We start from the raw sequence: 19,483 nt of genomic DNA, 5'->3' as shown, positions 1-19,483 counted from the left end.
CTTGTCATCCACCGCTTTTCGTCGACGTACTGCTATGCACTTTCTCTCTCTCGCTCTTTTGCCAATTTCTTTAACATTTCGTTAAACAGCCCACCTTACGTCACGCTATCAACTTCACGCACGTCACGTCGCTCAGTCATCAACTGCAAGTTACCTGTATTCGAACACGAACCGCAACATTCCAAGCTTCGTTTTCTTCCTCGCGCTGTCAGAGACTGGAACAACTTGGGCCGCTGTGCTGTTGCCGTTCTGGCGACGCACCGCGCACATACCGGCGCAGCCTGCGTGACTCGGACGCATGCTGCTACGCGCGTAAGATAACGGGACAGCGCCACCGCAGTTTCACCGGAGGCTGCCGTCACCACAGGTGGCTGCCTATGAGACCCGAGCTGCCAGACTCGCCTTTTTCGATTTTTTTCTTTTCTCTAACCGTTCAAGCGCAGCATCGGCATGCTTGCCCTGCTGCTGCTTCCACGTTAATAAACGATCGTTACGTTTTACGTTGGGATCCGTCTTTCGTCGACTCGGCATCCCACAACCGTAATCGGTAATACAGAATTTCCGCGCATTGTGGAAACGTGTATCACACCATAACACGTACTTTCACGAGGAAAAAAAAAGTGCTAACCAACGGTTAAGCAATACTCCGAACGGGGTATTTAAGGTGTTAAAATAAAATGAAGTTTAAATTACGGTTTCTTTATCCGTCATATTATTAAATCGAAAGCCATAGACGCAATCGACACCGACGCACTGGATGCTGAGGTGGAAAGCGTAGAGCAAGGTGGCGCCCTTTGGGACCCAAATATAAAACACCGCACTCACCACACCAGCGAATCACGCACTGTAGGAGAGCTAACTCCTGTTCCGCCGGCAAAAAAAAAAAACAACAACAACAAGACACCATAAAAGAACGTCTCGCACAAACACCCGCCTGGTGCAATAACTTCCACCTCTAGATGAGGTCACGCTCGGCGCTGCGTGACGTCAATCAGCGGCTTCAACCCCCTTTACACCCCACTACGTCTCGGTCGTCCCTGATGGATTCGACAGCGTTGGCTCGGTTCCAACTCCAGGGTGCGGGAGGAGGAGGAGGAGGGGGTCGACTGAACGCGCTAGGCTGAAAATTCGCGCCACGCCGCAGCAGAAGCAGCGGGAGGAGCCGAGAAGAGTATATAAGTACTAACCACGAGAGGTTCTCGGGAGGATAAGAAAGCGTAGGAGGGTTTCCAGTGGGCCGAATATAAACAGTCGCCTTGGGAGGGCCCTCGAGAAAGAAGCAGTTTTAGTTTATACACAACGAGCTGAGCGGGGTCAAGAAGCGTCGAAACAGAAAAGGCAAGCGAGGAAGCACCAGCACGAAGAAATGCCCGCGCCGCGTATAGTCCCGGCGCTTTGAGACCGCCTCCACTTCAAAACTCAAACGTGGGGTCCTCAACGCCGCAGGCAAGAGAACTCCACAAACCGACGCACGGGCACTGCCGGCGCTGTTGCTGCCTTCTCGAAACAACGCGGCTCTTCACGAGGTCGAAGATCCTAAACATGGAATGCATCTTGGCATTCCAATTGGTCCGGTTCGCGATGCAAAACAGTCTGTTGGTTGGTCCGTTAGCCGGCTGGCTCCTGGAGCGAGTGTTACTATAGTGCTGGCAACGTCGCCCGACAAATACGCACCACTTCTTGTACCCCATCACGTGCCACAATGATTGATTGATTGATTGACTGATTGATTGATAAGTGGGGTTTAACGTACCGAAACCGCCATGTGATTATGAGAGACACCCGGTGTGGAAGGCTCCGGAAATTTCGACCACCTGCAGCATTTTCGCCTCCATCGAAAATGCAGCCGCCGCAGCCTGGATTCGATCACGCGACCTGCGGGTCAGCAGCCGAGTACCTTAGCCTTCAGACTACCCCGGCGGGGCCGTACCACAATGAAACTACAGCGCACGGAGAGGGACAGGAAACAAGACTAGACGCGATGAAGTGCTGCAGTTCTGTCTCGTCTTTTTAGCTGCACTTTTCCGTGTGCTTTTCAAGGCGGATCTGTACAACCGCCTGCAAAATGAGCCGGGAAGCGAGAGCGACTACCGCCATCTGCTAAAACTAAAAATACAGGGGCCTTAGCTAAAACTGCATCGCCGCGCCATCTGACGTGGTGAGTGTGCATGCACGTCCTTTCATTTTCACGTCCGTGTCTTTTTACTGGCTTGCAGCGGATCAGTGATAATACTACGTAGCGTTTCGCGCTTGACGTCACTTTCTTCAATCCGTGACGCGCTCGATTTGAAGAGGGCACCACGGCGGCGGTGAACTGTACCATAGCCTTCTAGATTTCCCTTGCCTGCCGGATTATCGGAGGTCACTTGGAAAGCGGCCGTAGTCGGAACTACGGTGGCGGCGCCACCTAAGTCTTCAAATAAGTTTTTACGTTTTGGGGCTTATAAACACCAAAAATAGCGTAAACAGTTTTAAAAAAGTATAAACATAATTATAATTGACCCTGCGTAAGTGACGCTGTCATTCAGCAAGCAACTTTTTCAATACAAGGCGAAGCCTCTGAAATGAGTAGCAAACACCAAAACTGCCGATCTCGAAGGCCAAGTACAAAGACACTTATTCCTACGTAGGTAGCGCCGCCATAGATGACGGGCGTTTCGCACTCATCCGGCAGGCAAGGGAAATCTAGGAGGCTATGACTGTACGCGGCTCGCTTCATAGAGAAGGCAGAGCAGCGCTAGAGTCAAAAGCTCCTTTCGAAAAAAAAAAATTAAAGCTGGGGACCAATGATAGGCCGTTGCGAGAATCACGTCATTGCTTCATTTTTTCTTTAATTTGCATCCATTACAGGGCTTGTTTACGCTGGGGAGGGGGAGTGCGTTACGGTGAGACTTATCAACCCTCCTTCCCCCTCTAATGGAGGACACTATACGGACGCCTATGACCATTTTTGAATGCAACGTGTTCCATCCCGCATGATGAAACATTACCAGTTTACCAGTGGCACGCACGGCAATTAATGTTCAAAATTTATGACACCACGGAAACTTGCTGACGCTTCGCGCTGCCGATCGTTCTTCTTCTTTCTCATCCCTTACTTCCTAATATGTCGAGTCCTTTCTCGCTGTGAGGGTGGCCCTTTAGAGACTATTGTAAAAGCGCAACTTCGTTACTAGAAATTTATTCTCCTTTCATCTTTACCGATCACTTGCCGGGCATTTTATGCTCACTCCATTGTACGTCGCCGTACTTGAACAAAACAAAAAGGGCATCAGAGAACCGGATCTACATATCTGTCCGAGGTCAACCTTAGTATCCGTTTGATTGTCTCCGTAGAATACAATCGAAGTTATAGGGTATAAGGTCGCACTATTGTGGACGTATCGGAAGTCTTGGCCGCTACGACGCTGCGCTGCATGGCATAAGGTCGTGGGTTCGGCTTCTAGCTGCAGTCGCGTTTCGATATGGGTGAAATCAGAAACAAAAAAAAAAGAGGAAGAAAACACTCGTGCTTTTACATATATAGCGACACACTAGAAATATCGCAGGTGGTTAGAATTACGTTTGGTGTTGCCCGCTAAACGCCACGTCTCATAATCTTATCGCGGTAATGACGCATAAGAATACAAAATTTTCATTATGTTAATCAACGCGTCAGATTACAATGCGTCATATGCACCGAGACATATTAAAGCTTTGTATTAACTTTATTGCTTTTGCAGAACCCCATCGAAGTTTGGCTATAGACGATCACGTTGTGATGTACGCAGACAGACGACAAAATTCGTAGACGACAGGCGTGCTAAAACTTCTAATACAAAGTCAATTTCTTATCCTAGCATGTGCAGACGTCACAGGGGATCGCGTTTTTTGAATAAATAAAAATAAATAGAAATACGACACCGCAATAACAAATCTGTACCTCCACGCTGACGATTTTTTTCACAAGCTTGATATGAAGGCTGCCTAAACCTATACAGTTGCTCGTAAGACTGGGAATCTGACCTCGTGCCTCGCTCGACACACACGAGAACATTAGATCATGCACACGCAAAAGTAAAAAAAAAAAGTTTCCTGCGGACGACGCATCGGGTGAACTATAAACCAGGCAAAACAGCAGCGACAGTTAGTTCTCGTGTAGAAAATACAGCCATGCAGCTTGAACAGTTATACATATATATATAGCAAGTTTAGCAGACGATGCGTGGATGACGTCAGCATCATCATGCAGCGGATGCGTGAAGCCGATTGAATTAAGTTTGTGCGCGCACACCTGCATACCAGGATACGACATGACTGTATGCCTGCAGCCTGCGAACCACGACTAAGCTATACGCACTGCATAGCCGCGTTGACGTTTCCCATATTCCGAGAAAAACACTGCAGCGATGTATACGAGTCATCGGAGCTGCTATATCAGGAATGAGAAGAGTATACGGTAACGCCGAGAACGCCCACAGTTTACAGCTGAAGTGATGCTGTTGAAAGCCCATAAACAACGTCTATTTTAGGGAGGAGTTCCGCCACATTGGGATGTTAACCTTTGTTTTTCGAATGCTCAAAACTAAACGAAGAGTGTTACGATGAATTAATGTGCATACATGAAAACGGTTCGGTTGGTGCATGCTATGTTTCATGTCCTATTAATTCGCGTCGCGATATAAAAAAAAAACAAGAAAACATCGGTTTAACTGCCCAAGATTGCAGCGCCCAGATGTCTTACGGGAAACAGCCTTTACAAAGAAGGACCCGGTATTTTTTCCTCCTCTTTCGAGGGAGGCCTTTCGTGTCCATCAAAATGCGACCACCACGGCCTGGATTCGATACCACGACCTTGTGGTCAGCGTTCACGCACCATAAAAACTAGACCTCCAAGGCGCCTCGATCGGGTTTTTTTTTTTTCGTTTAGTTTTACTTTTTGAAGTAAGTATAGGCGGAAGCGAGGGGGGGGGGGAATTAAGAGCGCTCTCTTTTTCATCGAGTCGTGCGGCTGGGGGGGGGGGGGAGGGGGCAGTTTTGTCATAATCGCTTAATCAGCGCGTGCTTGATTAAGCGAGTACGATTGGTTTTTCCGACGGTTGTATACAGAACGCTTTAGAGGGCCCCTATAACCCCCGTTTTCACAAACGCTCCTCGACTCGACTTCCACCCTTCACTAGACAGCGTTTAGCACTGCGCCGCTGCTCGGCTGAAAATGACGCTGCGCTAGTCAAGAATAGCAGTAAATTATCACTGACATGCAGTGACTTTCCCTGCCAAGAGATGGCGCTCCATCGGCTTCCTCAAGTGAAGGTGGAGCGTTCAGTGAAGAGGCGCTCTAGAATACGTGGGTAAGCCACCTCTGAATAGAGCCACCTCCTATAAATGCGAAGAACGAGCGCTGTTATTCTCTCCGTGCATTGGCTGTCTTTGCGGAACAAACCGTGGCGCCATCTGTACAAGTTCACGTAACGTCAGGATTAAATCAGCACTCAATGGGCAAATGTGCGAAACGTGCCACGTTATAAATTTTCTCCTATACTCCGCTTTTCCATGCAGTCGCTTGCCGCGTCTGCCTCGTCTAGCATGTCTATTCAATTCGTTTTCTGCGCTCTTTTCTGGAGCTGAATACGATGTCACTAGTTCGCAATGTTAAACCACAAGTTTCTTTTTTTTTTGCGCATGCTACTGTGCCCGGTTTCGTTACATACTATACGGTAGTTACGGAATAAGTATTTCAGTTGCGAAAGACAGAGTATGTCCTGTGCTTTCTCGTGCTACGTCTTTGCCATTCGTCGCTGAAGCCATTGTGCAAGTCAACTCAGACCCGCTTTCTCTAAAAATAAAAAAAAAATGAAACGAACAACGCGCAAGCACGACGAAGAGCATGATCCAAAGCGACAACAAAAGATGCGGAGAGCATTCACATCCAAGCCTTATCGTGAGCACCCAAACACATCGTCGTTTGTTCCCCGCCTCTCCTCACACCCGCTACCAACACCTATCACCGGTTCCGATCCATCCGGGCGTTGGATGCACCCGAAGCAGACTGCATGATGAAGCTTACCGGTTCGCACCATCACCCCCGCCGATACCTCACAAACTGGCACTCACCTTTCAGTTCGCCCCCCTCCCCCCTCAACCATGCGGTCCTGCGCGGGGAGACTCGGTTGACACTCTTCCACCCCACCACTGAACGGATAAAGAATGAACCCCAAAAGAAAAGACACGCACACCATACAGCAAACCAGGCAGATAGTGACAGCACGAGAAGGTAACAGAAGGCGACTTGTCACTCTTTCAGTAGTATGTACTGTTGCGCACCACCCACTGTCAACGTGTTCCCTGTTTTTCGCTCGCTTTGTAATAACCAGCGCGAAAAGACAGATATGAACAGCCAGCAAATAGCCCCAGTCAATCTACCTCGAACTCCAACAAAATGTCCACGGAGTGAGCGGTGGATACGTAGCGGTGAGGCTCTGTGCAAATCTGTCAACACCCACCCCATCCTTTCCCGATCACCTCAAAGGACACCTTCTTCTTTCAGGCCAAATGAAACAGGACACTTCGAAAATCTGAGCTTCCCTTCTCAGGTTTCGACGAAAACACCCACTTGCTGCGTGGTGGGCGCCCAACCGGCCCAACGGGATGTACGCCTATGACCCCCCGAACCAGACACCACCGAAGATGACCACCTCGCGGTCCACAAAACTGTTGATCTGGAGCCGCGTTGCGAGGGGTTTTCGGACGTCGACAACGGCACCACACAGCAGCACTCGTCTCGGCAAAGCTGCCCGATTCGCTCAGAAATTTGCTCGAGGGCGCTGGAAAAGCTATTCACCACCATCATCGGCATGGTCGCGTTCAGTGCGGGAGGATGACGTTTCATCCCCCACCCTTACACACACACATAGTACTTTTCGCAAGACAAAACGCTACGTGACGGAAGAAAAATTAACAAAGCGATGACCCGCTCCTCACGCTGGCCTGCCTTCGCTTTCAGGCTTTCTGGGAGCAAAAACGGCAAGGAAACATTAAACGGTAATGGTTACCGTTAAAGACCTGTGTGGTCGCAACTGCGATCTTTGAGCAATGACCGGACGGGTTCAACTATGAAATCCCTAACCACACGTAGGCGTTAAAGCACGTCAGCGCGTGGCGCGTCCTTTGTCTATGCGTGCCCTCTCCTTGTGGAGGGGAGACTAAACAACGACATAGCTAGCTGCGCACACTCTTGTTTCATATGGAAAGCGCGCGGGGCCGTATCTACATGCCACGCGCTGACGCGTCGTAGCGCGTACATGTGGTTAGGGCCTAATTGTATGAAGCAGACATCGAGCCCTCGCTTGGATGATCAAAAGGGTCGTCTCCGCGGTGCCGTTTGTTTGTAAAAACAAGCATGCCACTTGAGACTGCTGCAGCGAATGTACACGCTACACACGCATAACTTAGAAACCCCCGCCCACTCTTTATCGATATGTGGGGTTTAACGCCCAAAAACGACCACATGATTTATGAGAGACGCCGTAGTGGACGGATCCGGAAATTTCGACCACCTGGAGGTTCTTTAACGTGCACCCAAATCTGAGCACGCGGGCCACCCTGACCCATTCTTCGTGCGCCAAAGGGCATTCACGCGCAGAAAGAGAGAGAGTGAGTGAAAAAGACCATACATCTCAATCTAGCACCTGTCCAGCTACACAGTCGTCAGACAAGTCGAGCAGTAAGCCATTCAGCGCAGCAACACGCACATCAACTCGACTTTGCGGGCCGACGCAACAAGGTAACCACAGCGTCTGTGTGTACACACGAATAGAGCACGAGCGATTGACCATTGCGAGCCCGCACTACAAGTGAAGGAGAGGTAGAGAAAAAACTAAAGATGAAACCAAAATAGAAATGACCGTTCACCGAGCTGTCATGCGCAACAAGTTCCGTTTTGATTTAACGGCACACGCCGAAAGTGCCAAATGTGGGGTAATTGTACGACCCGGAGAGAAAGAGAGCCGACCACAGCAAGCGCTATCGGCAACCACGAAACGGTCCGCCTTTCTCCGCGCCTGCGTTCACACGCAAGGCTAACCTCATCCCTCTCCCCTCACACCCCTCTCCTCAAGCCAGGGAAAAAAAATTATTTCGACGTCGTTCACCGCCCAAACAAGACCGCAACAAAAGTGCCAGCAACCTCAACATACTCAACAGTTTTCCGGGCGCAAAGAGAGCAAATGAAGAAAAAAAAAAGAGGTCGAAAGAAAAGATACGCCGATAAACGAGAGTGATAAAACGACCGACCACAGAGTCTGCCAGAGGTCTATCTATCTATCGTATTCTTTACGCCGCGAAAACGCGAGACGGACAAGGGACAAGTAGACGGGGAGGGGTGACGTAAAAAAAGAAGAGGTTATATCCAAGGAAGAGGGAGAGAGAGAGCGAGAGGCAGCGTAAGCGCAAAGAAATAACAGGCCGCCACATAAATCACAAACCGGGGTATCGCCATAAATCATGGGCGAAGGGTAGGGTGGGGAGAAGGCTCCGCGACGGCGTTCTACGAGCGCGGAGGAGGCTCGGCAGAGCTAGCCGGCTTTTCTACCGCCGCATCGTCGTAGTCGCACCCATCCTTCCCCTTTTCGTCTGCCCTCCTCGACCTCCGACAGACGTCCAGTGTGCTTCCGAGCAAGTCTTGTTTTCTCGGCTCTATTTGGCAGGTCATTGGTACCGGTCTTCGACGCGTCTGGAGTTTACACACTCTCTCTCTCTTTCCCTTGTGGTGGTTACAACCGGGCGATTACGACCTGGGTCCAACACGCCAAGAGACCGGAACAGTACCGCCAACGAGACCTTAGTCGAACCGAAATACTAGGAGCCTTCCACCGGCCGAAAAATGGCGGCCTTGGCGGGTCGCCATTTTTCCTTCCTTTCTAACGCATTGCGCAATGCTCCCACCCAACGTTTTTCCTTCGTGCATGCCGGCTGTTGCACCTTAGTCTACGCGCGTAGCAGCGCAACATTTCAGTTCGTACAACGCAGCACAGCAGCCACGCATGCGTGAAACGACGAAATCCAACAACGAAGCGTGGCAACGCGAAATACCAAGACACCTCGATAAAAGATCGTTGTGCCATATCCGAAACCAATGGTCGCCGCTAAGCCCACCGATTGAGGAAACGTCGTTTATCGGAAAACGGCGCAGACAAATACGCGTGTGACCAGCGAACTTTTGAGGGCCTGTTTGTGTACTCCGTTGTGTACAGCGCAACTGACTTCATCACGAATTATGCCACCGTCGAATACAGGCATTTCATCAGACTTCGGGACGGCTTTCAGCTCTCCCATAGTAGAGTACGAAGTACTCTAAATCGTTACCCACGTTTTTCTAAACACAGGCATTGGCCTCACCAAGTGTCAGGCCCCCAGGGATGGCTTTATGCTCTCCCATATACTCTTATCCAGTACTCTAAATCGTTGGCCACTTTTTCTAAGCACATTACCGCCGTTGAGAAAAGCACCTTTACATGAGCATTCATTGACCACATGTCTGTCGGTCTCATTGATGGTAATCGTCACGGCGTAATTTTTGTCAACAGGGCCTCATCGAGTGTGTGGCCCACGGAACGGCTTTAAGCTCTCGGGTCTCCCACAGTAGAGAACCTAGTACTCTAAATCGTTACCCACTTTGCCTAAACACACAGAAGATGCACCTATTAGTGTATTCATTACGAATCTAAAGTCGAACATTGGAATGCAAACACTTAACGAGACTTCTTCGAATACAGTGGAATTTGCAATGAGTGCAGCAGTGATTGGACTACGCATTGCACGCTAGTAATTGTATCACGGGTCTACCAAATTGTGCGTCACTATGCTTATATCTTGTGACGCAGCTCTTTCACGGAAATATGGCGAGAATGATGACGTAGCACCAACGTAATTACGAGGCTCTCAACCCGATTCAATTCGGTCACGACGTCACTGGAACGTTTGAGAACCTCTGTATATGATACGTGAAATATGAGCGCGTAATTTGAACATGGTCTTTTGAAGTCAAAAACAAGCACATTGATTGATTGACATGTGGGGTTTAACGTCCCAAAACTACCATATGATTATGAGAGACGCCGTAGTGGAGGCCCCCGGAAATTTCGGCCCCCTGGGGTTCTTTAACGTGCACCCAAATCTGAGCACACGGGCCTACAATATTTCCGCCTCAGTCGGAAATGCAGCCGCAGCAGCCGGGATTCGAACCCGCGACCTGCGGGTCAGCAGCCGAGTACCTTAGCCACCCCGCGACCTGCGGGAATGAGCGAAACTTTTGACTTAAACTTGTCTCTTCCAATGAAACATCTATGATCAATAGTAACGGCGACAGAGTTCTCCGAAAACCACTATTCAGCATTTTATACTGATTTATTGTTTAAATATAGTGTTCCCCTTCAGTACAAACAAAGTATATGCCTGGGTTCAGTGACCAGCTAGAGCTGGAAAAATTGTCACGCGAAGGCAGTTCTGGGAGTTTTAATTTCTCGGAAACGATAGCGTCCTCAATTTAAATGGCTTCCATGCTAAAGACCACAGCACATGCGTCAACGGACGCGTCTACTTGTGTCCTCTGTAGCTAGAACTTAACGCAGCAGAAATCTATCATTTTCTATCTCTTCGTTTTCTTTTTGTACCAAGCGCAGCAGGCAGCCAACGGGTCGCAAGTCTAGAAACAACGAAACGGCCATGCAGGCATTCGTTACAACGTAAAAAAAAAAAAAACCGATAACCTTGTAAAGTAAGGTCAACGATTACCAAGAAACAAAGATATATGCAAGCGAGAGGTGAACGACGAAAGATAGATAAATAGATATATATCCGGTGTGCAACGTCCCAAAACCACTATATGACTATGAGAGACGCCGTAGTGGAAGGCTCAGAAACAGTGAACGCATAACGATGAGCTCAAATGTCAAAGGTGGCTCAAATAGGTACACACACACACACACACACACATATATATATATATATATATATATATATATAATGACACGCAGCTGGTAACATCATTGCATTCAGGACTTACGACAGCGCCCAAGTTTGATGATGGATAATTGCGAATGACATTCTTTTTGAATTTTTCGAAACGGAGCCGCAACAACTGTTTCCTAGGCGTGTTCGTTCGTTCCTATAGACGTGCTCGTGTATGTATACGCGAGCTCAGAAACTTTTGCTACCTATATTACAGTCTAGCTAGCATATTGCTTATACTTCAACTACATCTCTTGTGTTTCGTGTGAACCTCTTACCCCTGCTCAGTAAGCGTGCCCATGCCTGTGACATGCTTATGGCTGCGTCCTCGCAACTTCTATAGTTATTTTTTTGTTTAATTTTTCATCGACACTCCTCGGGGTCTGACGTCCAACAATAACCAAAAAACGCCCCCATGGATTCCATCGCCTCTGGAAGGTTCACGCGCCGAACACTTACAGTATCAAGAACACGTCTAGGAAACATCTAAAACCCGTCTAAAAAACGTCAAAGGATGGAATTAGAAAGTGAGTCGGTGACAGGCGCCGAACACTTACAGTATCAAGAACACGTCTAGGAAACGTCTAAAACCCGTCTAAAAAACTTCTAAGGATGGAATTAGAAAGTGAGTCGGTGACAGGCGCCGAACACTTACAGTATCAACAACACGTCTAGGAAACATCTAAAACCCGTCTAAAAAACGTCTAAGGACGGAATTAGAAAGTGAGTCGGTGACAGGCGCCGAACACTTACAGTATCAAGAACACGTCTAGGAAACGTCTAAAACCCGTCTAAAAAACTTCTAAGGATGGAATTAGAAAGTGAGTCGGTGACAGGCGCCGAACACTTACAGTATCAACAACACGTCTAGGAAACATCTAAAACCCGTCTAAAAAATGTCTAAGAATGGAATTAGAAAGTGAGTCGGTGACAGGCACCGAACACTTACAGTATCAAGAACACGTCTAGGAAACGTCCAAAACCCGTCTAAAAAACGTCTAAGAATGGAATTAGAAAGTGAGTCGGTGACAGGCGCCGAACACTTACAGTATCAAGAACACGTCTAGGAAACGTCTAAAACCCGTCTAAAAAACGTCTAAAGACGGAACCGGAAAGTGAGTCGGTGACACGAGTCATCTCCCTGGAGAACAAGCGTAAAATGGCCAGGAATATCTTGGCAGAACATTGCGGAGGAAGCGCGCAGACGTCGAATCAGATAATAAAACGAGTCTATAGGAAACGTCTAGAAAATGTCTTAGGGTATAACCTAACTCATATTCCTGGAGGTTGAGTGTAAAATAAGGTGCTTGCTGAGATCAAAAGTCCTCTAAAGGCGGCGCGTGACGTCGGAGTCATCGTTACGTCATAAAATGGCATTGTATTATTGAAGGCATAAACTAGAATAAAGCAAGCTGCATAACTTCGACTGGGCTGCGCATATGGCACGGGTACAAAAGACGGAGACGTAGACAGGATAGCGGTTGTTCTGTATACGCTTCTATTAAAATGCTGCCGAATGTGCTGTGTTTATCTCTCTTGCCTCTCCGCTCTCTATCTTTCATCTCCCCCATCCCCCTCCCATGCGCAGCTTAGCAAACCGGCTGCCTATAAGCTGGTTGACCTCCTTGCCGTTTTTTTCCTCCTATTTTCCTACAAGCAAGCGTTACCCAGTCGAAGGAATGCATCTTTACCAACCTTCTTAACTTGTCGCACTTAAGCAGGCTACTGACAACATAGTGTAATTGCATTGTGGAAAGCTTACGGCGGCGCCTGACGTTGATGAAGCTCGTCTAATATAAAACATCTAGGAAACGTCAGCGGGCTGCGCAAAACTTTCTTTCTTGCCAGGCAAATGTAAAAAAAAAAAAACGAGCTCTAGTTGAAAATTGTGCAACCCGAACGCGGAAACCATACAGACAGCGCCAACACGCGATAACTGACACGAACACGGTCTCCGCACGTTGCGATAAGAGTCTCGTCTTTTTTGAGCAACTTTACACCAAGGCGGTGTTATCACTGTCTACGACGGTCGTTGAAAAGCAATACGTGTCAGGAAAAGATAACCACATACGACCGCCGTCGCGTTTGGGTTCACACCCGATTTCGACGTTCATGGTACGCTGACAGACGTTTCAATGTGCAAGCACTCCGAACGTCCATACACCAAAGAGCAAAAATTTACGGGTCGTGGGCATTGATTGATTGATATGTGGGGTTTAACGTCCCAAAACCACTATATGATTATGAGAGACGCCGTAGTGGAGGGCTCCGGAAATTTCGACCACCTGGGGTTCTTTAACGTGCACCCAAATCTGAGCACACGGGCCTACAACACTTCCGCCTCCATCGGAAATGCAGCCGCCACAGCCGGGATTTGATCCCGCGACCTGCGGGTCAGCAGCCGAGTACCTTAGCCACTAGACCACCACGGCGGGGCACATGTTGCAATACCAAAACATAATTACATAATGTCATCCATACGGCCATCGAGTTCAGGTATATTCAGATTGCCAACGTTTATGGCACACTGGCGGATCATTCTTAGGATAATAATGTGCACCATGCAATGAAACGTGCGGGAGGGAGCTAGTCGGTAAGACATGGAGAACTTAAGGCCAATACTGGAAACAAAACACAATAAGAAACAAAGTGTACGGGACCAGCGCAGACCAACAAGTGGTTCATTCGAACGACGCCTTGCTGACAACAGCAAGGCACATGCTGAACCATCCACCACCATGGATACCAACGCTATCTACAACAAAGAAATACATATTTCTCATACCGATGTAATGATGCCTCCCTGACACACTTATCAAGCCCGCATTGTATCATATGCAAGGCCTCAAATTTTTCGCGCGTCTTTCTCCCTTTTACGTGGTCGATGATCTCTACACCCCTTCGGATAAACAGGTATCCGTAAAGTTGTACGGTCCGTACACATTTTGTCTAGCGCAGGTAGATGTGACAATGACCTAGTACTGCAGAAAGCAAGCAGGGCAGTGACCATGCCGCCGCCAGTAACAGTATGCCCTACAGGCAAGTGGCTGATTGATGGTTATGTCGTCTAGAGTTCGTTAACGCCGTCTATTGTTGGATAAATGTCCGCTATACTGTTGACCAGAGTCAATTAGCGTCTGATAAATGTCAGCCATTGTTGGCTGACCCGTGTGAGCCAATGATGGATTAACGTCAACTAGCATCGACTAATACTTCCCACCGTTAACTGACAAAGGCTATCATCGGCTGGTGTTCACTAAGTGGAAACCAGAGCAAGAACATGACATGCCGGCGATCTGTGTTAGGAATGCTTCAAGGCCCCACAGATGACAACGATGCATGGGAGACGAGGATGACCACAACAATGACTGTTCGTTAAGACAATCTGAGAAAAACTGCAGTTCACTTAAACTTTTGATAAGTAGAGAAGTACATTCTATGTTTCTTTGTTCAGTTACATCGATAGAATCATTACAGTTCGCAGTGGATTATCACCGCGCTAGTACACCATCACGACGTCACACGACGACAACGTATGACATTGTCGCTTGGTCAAAGGGGCTTTATCACGGAGGCTGAGCAAAACCAGGTGAGGTTCAGAAAACTTGCATTGCCTCCAATCTCGGAGACAATGCAATTCCACGTAGGGTGCAGTAAGCTTTCGTTATGGGGGTGGAAGGGGTATCAATACATCCAGTGGGATGAAAAGAACAAGAAGATAGCTTCTGCCTTCGAGTCATTCTAAGCTAATGCACGAGGAAGCCTTATTTAAATTTCCTCCGTAAGTTATTAATCAAACGGGATGTTCTGCCTGGCGTTGCATAAGGTATCACCATTTTGCCAGTGTCAGTGGCTGAGCCCACGTGTCTCGGGGCACAGAATTTCCTAAATTCAACTAGAGGGTACTCTGGCGCTGCGATCGTTCAGCGACCATGGGAATGATTGGCAGTACACGGATTTCCCTAGTTTTAGTGCTTGCGGGCCTAGAATCGGACTTGTGGCTTCGTTTATTGCTGTGTTTTGGTTTTGTTTGGAATAAAAATATCGGACAGTTGTGAACTTCGTGAGCCTATTTGAAATGTTGAGCATAGGCTTGCGCGGGGTACACCTTCAGGGGGGGGGGGGGGCGAAGGTTCCTCGCAGCGCCCCCCCCCCCCCTTTCTATTATGTCAATGTACCAAACATTTTGCGCCCCCCTCTTGAGTGACCAGGGAGGGGGGGCTGCCCCCTCCGCCCCCATTCACACGCCTATGATGGTGAGCCTAAAAAGGTTAAGGCAGTGAAGTGTGACTGCTGAACATTTGCTGATTGTTGTTTCCCGACAAAGCAGCTCCAAGCCACGCTATGCCAAACGGAGCCAGAAGAACGAAGATTGGAGAAATCCATTTACTATACCATCATTCCCACACCGGTTGAAGCGCCGTGCTTTGCAGCCTCCATAGACACTACCGCAAGAGTTCTCTCTAGTTATAGTGTGTTTATAAGAAATATATGATTTGGGTTACCTGTAACCTCTTTGGTTTCCTTGCCTCGCCTTTCGTCTGTTTCTTCTAGCACCTTCGTGCTCGCGCTGCAGCCCTTATTACCATGAATTCAAACCAACTAGCCCAAATAGCCGTTCTTCTTCAATGCAGTTACCTGTAACCTACGTCACGCCGCTTCGCGGTTCCCGCCATTATGCTGCAGCGCCACTACAGCCGGAGGAGGATCGGAGTCGACACCGATATGTGTGTACGTCGATGACGTCACACGTGACGTTCCCGATCAGGTGACCTGACTGTAACGGCGGCCGGACGCTGTACCATTGCGCTCTTGAAGGAGTTCCCAGCGATAGGAGTGAGCTCCAGCGCTGCGATCACTCAGCCTCCCAAGGGAATGATCAGCAGATGCACGGGATCTGCCTTGCGGATTCTAACGCACTTGTGGCTTTGTTTATTGTTGCTTTTTGACATTCTGCTTCGGATAAAAGAACGAATCGCTGTGAACTTCGTGAGCCTATTTGAATTAGTGAGACTAAGAAGGTGACGGCGACGAAGTCATCGTGTTGCGACGAAGCGGACGCAGGCCACACGGATTCAAACAGTGCCGCAAAGAACAAAAGTCCAGCCGAGAATCCACGCATCATTACCGACGCTGGCTAAAGCGCCATGCGTTGCAGCTGACACTATAGAGTGCCACAGTTCCCTATAGTGTATCTATTGAAAACTTGCGTGCTACGCCAAGGACGCACAACATGGCAGCTTGTAAACACGTCAAAGGAAGAATAACCGCGCGGCGATTAATGGTGATAGCGGCGTCGCTAGAACGTGATCGGGCCCCTGCGCATGAACAACGTAGGCACTAACATGCGATGTACCAATAACACTAAGTTCACCACGGTGGAACAGTGGCTACAGAGTGCTCGGCTGCCGACCCAAAGGTTGCGGGTTCGATGTTGGTGGTGCCATTTCGATGGAGGTTGAATGGTAGAGGCCCGTGTAATGTGCCACGTCAGTGCCCGTTAAAGAACACCAGATGGCCAAATTTTCGGAGAACTCCACCACGGCGTCTCTCATAATCATATCTTGGTTTTGGGACGTCAAAGTTCCCATAATATTACTATTTTATTATTATTATTGCCCATAGCACTAACGTGACATCACCATGTTGGCGTTCCACCGTGTTGATGCTCCAAAATGGGCTGTTTCAATGACGACAGTGCAAACCTATAGACCTATTGCATGTTTGTAAACAGGGGTAGGCGCCGTCGAAAGAGCATACAAGGCGCTTGCAGCGACACGTACGCTGCGCCCAGCCCAAAGCTCGCCAACACCCTCAATGATCACGCGACAACTGGCACAACGGCTGCAAAGCTGCCTCGTACGACCGCCGCGCTCGGAGGCAGCTTTGCAGCTGCTGTATACCAGTTGTCACGTGATCATAGAGGGCTAGCTTTGGGCTGGGCGGAGCGTACGCGCTGCGACGTCGCTGCAAGCCGCTCACTATGTCGACGGAGCGTACGGGAAACGTGATCATAGAGGGCGAGCTTTGGGCTGGGCGGAGCGTACGGAAAACGCACCGCTGGCCTCCATACAAAGACTGCGGTCAGACGGAAGGCCCCGCAAAACGGTGATCGTATGAAAGACTGGAACCGCAAGGGCGACGACACAAAAAGTGAGTTGCCTGCCCGTAGGAAGAGACGTAGATGAAACCATGTCGATCGTTAATCATGTCTGGGCAATGCTGTGGCTTTCGCGTAGGGGCGAGGTGTCTGCGTTATTAGTGTATCGCGCACGCTTCTCTTGTTTGTTATAATCCCTCTGACAACGAGCTAAATGATGTTCACGCAATAACAACTATTTCTTTTTTTTTTTGTATGGGGAGAAGAAAACAAACAAAAGAGCCTGATGTCATAAATCAGCCCGGGTGGTAAAAACGACAGGTGTGTACATGAATCCGCGATCTTCAACCGCACATATATCTTATATGCTGTTCATAAGTATATTAAAAGGTGCAGCTATGCGGAAACGGGTAGGACGTCATAGTTTGCGAGATAGCATGCAGGAGTGGTGGAGGAAGGGAGTAGTATGTACTAGGAATTAACTTAAATACCACGAATTCGAAATTTCTGGCAATATTATCAAAAAATGCTTTTACGACACTTTTCAGTTTACCTCGTAGCAAATCAACTAATTGATAAGTTCATTGATTAAGTAACCAACCTCCACTTCAAGGGGCGGAGCAATATTGCAGTTGGCATAACGTGATATTCAGACTTCGGCGATATTATTGGTATATTTTTATGGCAAACCATTTTAATCTATAGCTTCATATATAGTATACTAACTGACCAATTGATTGATTGGTTGATTGATTGAATAATTCATAAATGACCACGACTGAAATGACCAAGCCTTCTATATGGGGGTTCACTGACTTTGGTTTAGCCTATACAGAACATTAACTTAGATTTGCTGGCGACACTACCATGACATATACTCATTATGCTATGCCCATATAATCTACGTTCACTTAAAGCACGTTTATTTATTTATTTATTTATTTATTTATTTATTTATTTATTTATTTGGTTTAATTGAATGATTGATTTATTGATTCCTTGATTGATTTTCATTCTCAAGGTATATTCAAAGCACGTTTGAATATACATTGCACATTCACTCGTTCAAATGAGTTCTGTGAAGCTGTTTAACTAAACTGGCACGAGCAGACTTTCACGATGGCTCAGTTGTTGCGCTGTTTATTAAAATTTCGCAAAAATACCCAATGAATTGGCATACACATTCGTTTTTCATTCGCCCTTACTGCATCACTGGTTTATAAATCTAAAAAATATAAACGCTCATTTCATTTCTGAAAGCACTAAATACTATTCTATAAATAATTTGTTTTCTGGATGTGCACGCAGTCACGTTTCTTTTTAAAACCTTCATTGTATGGTCACTTGTTTATATAATTTAAACTTTAATCGATGCCAAGTATTGATACTCTAACTCGACTTCAAGTCAATAAGCAGCAAAGCATCGATGCTGTCACGTTCAGTAACTTTTTGAGCCGGCAGCAAGAGGAATACAATCACAACAACGAAGCAAACGTCGTATACCGCCAAAGTCCTAAAGAGAGGCGCGATTTGCATACCACGCGCGGACAGCCAATCACGTTCCGTGTCGTCGCGTGACGTCACGCAAGCGAGCCGAGCATTGAACTGCCGTTTTTTCGAGATTTCAAGCTTATTTTCGTGTGTTGTCGACGCTCGGCGTAGGCACAGGTGCTGTTTGAGTGAACTGAGTGCCGTATACTACTGTAAATTCTTCTAAAGAAAGTTGACGTCTAGACTTGTCTGCCTGCCGAGGGCCGAATGTTTTCCCCTATCATTGTGAGCGATTCTTTATGAAGAAAAAAACATAAATATATATGACTATACCTAGAGCTGTCTTCCTGGTTGTGACCTGGACGATGGATGTGACAGGACGAGACAAATCCTGTGACACAACGTCTAAGAGAGAGAAGGCACGAGCTGTCAGTTTTGTCGTATTCGCCATTTATGTGCCCATACGTACACATATGGACATGTATGTACACACGTCAAAAAAAAAATGGCGACATTTAGTAGGCGTCAGTCAGAGACGTTTAAAGAAAAAATAAAGATAAATCACGAAAACAAGCGTTACAAATTGTTTGCTGTTAAGGGCGCAAAGACGAATCATTGAATGTTGTTGAACGCCTAATGAAGGTGCTGGGTATTCCATTAGTAAAAATAAAAATGCTTGCCGCCCCACACATTTTGCTTTTTTAATAATTCTCGTTTATTTTTTTGCAGATTACGTAATAAAATATGTCTAATTTCTCATAAAATATGTCTAACAGCGAAGACGAATGACCACTTGTTTTATTTTTTACTATTTTTGATAATTAAAGTAATCTTGACTCTCCTTAATTAGCGGTGAAGGTGTTGTAATGCCATTGTAGAACCATAATGAAATAGTTGCGCTCTGTC

General features: G+C 47.5%; 1 protein-coding gene across 2 annotated transcripts in view; it reads right to left on the bottom strand.

Moving 5' to 3' along the window:
• Positions 1-19,483, bottom strand: part of LOC119166806 (homeobox protein Meis1) — a 388,227-nt gene that overhangs the window by 355,150 nt on the left and 13,594 nt on the right. The gene's annotated exons all lie outside the window — the stretch shown is intronic.

Source organism: Rhipicephalus microplus, chromosome 6, assembly GCF_043290135.1.
Source record: "Rhipicephalus microplus isolate Deutch F79 chromosome 6, USDA_Rmic, whole genome shotgun sequence".
NCBI lineage: Eukaryota > Metazoa > Arthropoda > Arachnida > Ixodida > Ixodidae > Rhipicephalus > Rhipicephalus microplus.
This window is presented reverse-complemented; position numbering and strand designations above follow the sequence as displayed.